This window comes from Lissotriton vulgaris, chromosome 5, assembly GCF_964263255.1.
Source record: "Lissotriton vulgaris chromosome 5, aLisVul1.2, whole genome shotgun sequence".
NCBI classification, from domain to species: Eukaryota; Metazoa; Chordata; class Amphibia; order Caudata; family Salamandridae; genus Lissotriton; species Lissotriton vulgaris.
Window position 1 is genome coordinate 1,191,598,535 of NC_141693.1, and position 6,000 is coordinate 1,191,604,534.

The window sequence follows — 6,000 nt, forward strand, 5'->3', positions numbered from 1 at the left end:
TTCAGGTGATTTTCCTTTTTTTGGAAAGACAATTATATTAGTATGATTCCAGGAATCCGGGGTTATCCCGTTCCATTGGATACCTAAAAAAAGATCATGCAGTATAGGACCCAATTGAAAACTTAGAATTTTATATAGATCTATAGGTAATTTGTCAGGGCCTGCTGCTTTACCTGAAGCAAGTGCGGTTAGAGATAATAAAACTTCATCTAAAGTGATTTCACCTTCCAGATCCTGACAAGTAATATCATCTAATTTTTTTAGGCCTTCGGTATTATTTATAAAGTTATTCAAAAACTCATATTCTGTACTTGCTGGGGGGGTAGAGTCCTCCGTATAGAGATTTTGATAATACTGATGGAATAAAGCAATGATCTCATCTGGTTGCGTATGCGACTTACCATTCACAATTATTGACTTTATCTGATTAGAAACATTCCTTTGTCGGGTGTATAACGCCAACTGTCTCCCCACTTTTTCTCCATTCTCATAAGTATCTCTTCTATGAGCAGTATATGTTTGAGCTGCTTTTTGGCTACGGTTGTTGTTTAGCTCATTTCTTAATAGAGTAACTAAGTACATTAACTGGGTAGCATCTACCCCCTGAGAAATAGCTGTGGTATGTTCCTCCTCTGCCTTAGCCAAGGCTAATACCCTAGTATTAAACTCGTTCTTATTTAGCTCTCTTACTCTAGCTTGATAGCTAATAGTCTCACCCCTAAGAGCTGATTTATAAGAATCCCATACAATGTTTCTGGGGGCACTAAAGCGATTGATATCAAAAAATTCCTCCGTCCATTTCTTAATGTAACTAATATATTCATTATCAACCAGTAATTTTCGATCGAATGACCATTGTCTATGTTGTTTTCGTTCACCAACTATTACTATAAGAACCAGGGGATTATGATCCGATATGATCTTGGGATATTTAGTTATTACTGCATTAGCCACTAAATCCCTTGTTAAAAAAAAGTAATCTATCCGGACATGCTTTTGGTGTGGATGGGAGAAGTATGTACAACCTGAATCTCGTTGATTTTTTACACCCCATATATCCACTAGTCCATGACTGTTTGTTAATCTTCTGATAGCCTTATATACTTTAGGTTTACGTCCTACATAATTCTGCAGATTATAATTATTTTGACCATTAAATAAATGTGTTTTTAGAGAAATATTAAAGTCCCCACAAATTACTAGCGAGCCTTGCCAAGTTGCAAGCTCAACTTCCAGTAGTGAGAATATGGTAGGATCATCCTGATTAGAGACATAAATTGTGTAGATAACCAAACCATTTGCTAGTTTCGCTATTGCCCACCTGCCGTGTGGATCCGAAGCAACGCGTATAGGTTGGCCAAGATAAGTTTTTGCGAGTATTGCTACCCCTCTTATATTTGATGTTTGGGTAGAAACGGCTAGCAGGTTATATCCTCTAATCCTCAGTTGTGACCTTTTTGTCCATGGTATGTGTGTCTCTTGTAGACATAAAATATCTACTGGATTAAGTTTAATTAATTCACACAAGCGGCGTTGTTTTTCCCTATTTAATAAACCCCCAATATTCCATGTTTGAATTTTAAGTCTAGCCATTAGCTATTGTATCAACATAGATAAGAAACTCTCTGATTCTCTCGTTATACTTGTCAGTGATCTTCAACTTCTTCATCGTACATCTACTTCCTTTATTCATACAGTATTTAGACTTTACACAAAAAATGCTACCTTTTGGATCAAGTTTTTTTCCTTTTTGTTTCCCCCCCCCCCAAGCCCCACCCACCCCTACAGGTCCCTCCCCCTCTAGGGACCCCCCCCCCCACCATTAGTGGGCAATCGGACTCTACCAGAGTCCTAGTGATGCTAGCAGTGTCGCACCTGAGCTACCGTGTCCATTAAACAATATATTATAGGTTTAGAATACAAGACGCAGAAAGTTACATAATATATCCTAAAGGATGCATACTTAAAAGGAGAAAAGAAAATAGAACAGAGAAAACATAAGTATCAAGCATTGTCAGATACTAATAATCAATCAATGATATCAGTTACACAAGAAGCTCTGAGTTCCATATCACTATACAGCATTATAGGCCACCATTTGTTAATCTCCTCAAGGTAAGCTTTTGCTTTAATTTCAGAGGTAAAAAATTTCGCCTGCCCTGCCCATACAACCTTTAGTTTTGCAGGATTGTTTAAATACGCCTGGGCTCCTTTCTCTTGAAAGGGTTTAATTAAAGACCGCCTCTCCACTGTAGCATGGCAAAAATCAGGCCTGGTAAAAAAATAAACCTCATTACATGTGATTTTATGATCAGGTCTAGCCTTTTCGGCCACTGACTGTCTCAATAAGAAGTTTCCAAAGTAGACAAGAATGCTCCGAGGATAAGGGCCAGGTTTAGCAGGAGGGTTGAATGGCATCCTGTGGGCTCGCTGGATCTCAAGTTCCCAGTCCCAATTTTTTAAATCTGGCATAGAATCGTTGAACAGTTTGATCACAAATGCCCGTACATTCTCTCCCTTGATTTTTTCCGGTATTCCCAATAGGCGTAGATTGTTTCGACGCTGTCTATTTTCAAAATCCTCCAATTTCCATTTTATATCCATCAATTCAGCTTCCTGAAGTTTGATCTTTTCTTCATTTGCTTGAGTCTCGTTTTCAGTGGTCATCACTCTTGGCTCCATTTCAGTAACCCTTTCAGCAATTGATTTACAGGTTTTAGTCAAATTTTTTACCACCCCTTGTATCTTGGATAGAGCTAGCCTTGATCGTTTGCTGTCCGCCTCTGTCTGTTCTCTATGGGCTGCGATGGCCTGTAAAATTGCTTCTACTGCAGTAGAGGGGATTGTGTCTTGACTAGGTGGATCCATGCTATAAGGGCCTCTTTGTTTAGCCCTGGATACAGGTTTAGGTTTGGATTTAATTGTATTTGATGGTCCTTCTTCCTAATAAATTGTAGGACATGTGTCCTTAAAATGTCACATGTCCTGGCAGCAAAAACTCCTAAAGTTGTTTTTCACAGTCATTGTTGAGGCCTATCTCTCCCATTGACTAACAGTGGATTAAAGTATTACATTATTAAGTGCTAACTTCAGATTAGGAGATATGCTGTTTACACTCAAATGGATTGTATTTTAATATCCTCTTTAGTGGTGAAGTCCGATTTTAAGTTACAATTCTGAAAATGTCACATTTAGGAAGTTGGCATTTTCTTGTCCAAACCAACTGTGCCTCACTGCCAGGACCCTGGGTCTGTGCCATCCACCTTCTCTTTTCTGCCAGTAAACTGGGACTCTGCTGTTTATGTTATTCCTTGCAGACAGTGAGGAAAAGGGGCTTATGTGTGGACATGAAGGCCCATCCTGGCAGGATGGCTGGGGAGAGGCTGTATCCAGCCTACCTTATGCTTCCAAGGGCTTTGCATGTAGCACACACAAAGGAACCTGACACCACGTCTACCCTGACATTTGTCAGCCTAGATAATTTGGAGCCTGATCCAGGGGAAGAGGAAGAACTGACCAGATTCACTTTTTGGGTAGGTCAGGGAATTCCCCCACACAATGGCTGGCATCAGTGGACCTTCAGAACCACTCATCAGAACCCTTTTTTTTATTTTATTTTTTTTATTTTTTTTATTGAACTCAATCCAAACAGGTACAATAGCAAAATAGTATTACAAACGGATCATAGGAGCAAAAAAATAAAAAAACATGTTAAATGAAATACAAGTTAAAATCAAAATCTTAAGACATCATACTCATGATCAAAAGAGTTTTACATATTCAAGAATTTTCCCATTCAATAAGAAGAAAGAAAAAGCAATAAGACAAGATTTAATACATAATTAGACTGTTTACTATCTTCAACCCATTCTGAAAAAAAACTAAACTAAAAAAAACTAAATAGGTGGGTTTAATCCTGATTTCCACCTCAGGACTGGAGACCAGATTGATTCGCCCAGCTTTTTCCATTTAATTCCTCTTGTTGAATATATGGCTCTTTCGAAGCTGAAAACAGCTAAAAAGCGAGCTAGCCACATCTGGAAGCTTGGTGGTTCAGCTTCTTTCCATCGGGCCGACAAAATAATTCTAAGCACCACAGTGCCTATAAATAATAGATTTTGCTCACTTTTTGATAGGGCGATTGAAGAATCATATCCTAAAATAAACAATGAATCTGTCTCTGTAAGATTATGGCCAAACAACACCTCCCAATAATTAGCAATCATATGTTTAATTTGACTAAGCTTGGGGCAGCTACTTAGCATATGTATTAAATTAGCTGGTCCTTGTGAGCATCTTGGACAAAAATCATTCTCTCTTTTACCCCAGGAATATAGTTTAGCGGGTGTATAGTAGAGGTCAAAAATAGTTTTATATGAACCCTATTGAAACATTCAGAAGAAGTCCTGCCCTGCTTCTTTAAGGTCTGCCTTGTAGCCTGAAGAAGGAAGTTTAGACATGCTTGCCTTGATCTAAGCCTACTTGGAATAACTTCAAGGGTCATTTAATGGACCTCCTGTGTGAGCTAAAGGGACAGACCAAACTGCCAGACGACTTGCTGCAACTGCCCAGCTGACCAGCTGCAACTGGGCCTGCCTAAGCCCTACTGCTGGCCTCTGTTGGAGTGAGTCTTGATGACAAAACGTGCCCCAGATGTCCTGACCCCTTGGCTGGCATCAGTGAGAACTTCTCAATAGAAAAAGGTGAAAAGCCTGAAGTTTGGGCTCTTTGCGACCACAAGCATGCCAGTGTGTGACAAAACCCTGCCACCCTTTGATAACCGCAAACACGAAGGTCCAGTGAGACCTCCTATTCCTGCCAACAGCAACCCTCCATGAGGACCAGCCACTTTTGACCTACACTTTGGGCCAACAGGGACCATCCACCAGGATCAACCAATGTGAGGCTTTATAGACGACCTGCTCTTCGTGCTACAGCAACAACTGTCTGCAATGCTCAAACTGAGGTTCAAGCTTCCGCCTTGCAGTCTACTCCAACATGAACAGCACTCTTTGTGCCAGGGCATGAGAAGGTAACTCTTCAGAAGGACTCACCGGCCCCCTGTATCAGGCCTACTGTCCATCATGGTCAGCCTGAACTTGTGACTTTCCTCTTGTCCAGTGCAACCAGATTACAACGAGTATGGTTTTTCTGCTTCTTGGTACTATTGTCACCAAAGTATTTAAAATTCAAAATTATCAGTGCTAATGATTGGATTTTTGACATTCTGCTATCGTTTTATTTATTAAAACGTGCTCCAATTTTCAAAATTGGGATTTTTCTTGTGTTTTGTTTTCACTTCATTACTATTTGTGTGCTGCTTAAATTCTTTACACATTGCCTCCAAGTTAAGCCTGATTCTTTTTGTGCCATGTTACCAAATGGTTAGGCACAGGTTTATTTACTTTTGCAATTAAAATGGTTATGATTGTTTCTTGAGTGGGAGTTCCACCCATCTCAACCAATAACCCAATTTCTTACATACAGCAAAAAGATATATTTCATTAAGACATTCAGAAATGAATAACAGATAGCAATTGAGAATTACCCTCTCTTCATCTCATCCAAATATACCTTTTATTTAGGTAATCATGACACACATTTCCGCTATGTAAACTCAAAGGCCACTTTGTCAACTGATCCAATGACAAGCCAGCGAGAATATTCAGTGGCATCTTGTGAGATTGTAATTAAAAGGATATCTGTTTATCTGAACGTTAAAAATGTGGTTGTCTTCATAGATAAGCCATCGCAGGTTTGAGTAAGTGGTGGTCGATTGCTTGAACAAGCATATACATTATTGTTTGCTTTCATTCTGACTGGAAGAAATGCACCTACAGAAATAAAACTTACAATGTTTCTATTTGATTAGAAACATCTTTAACAACATCACAAATGCCACAAGCAGCACCAGGAAACAAAGCTGCAGGTAAATGCAACGTTTCACACTTATCTTTTTACATATTTATTTTGAGCAAGAAAGGGCATGTATTATGTATA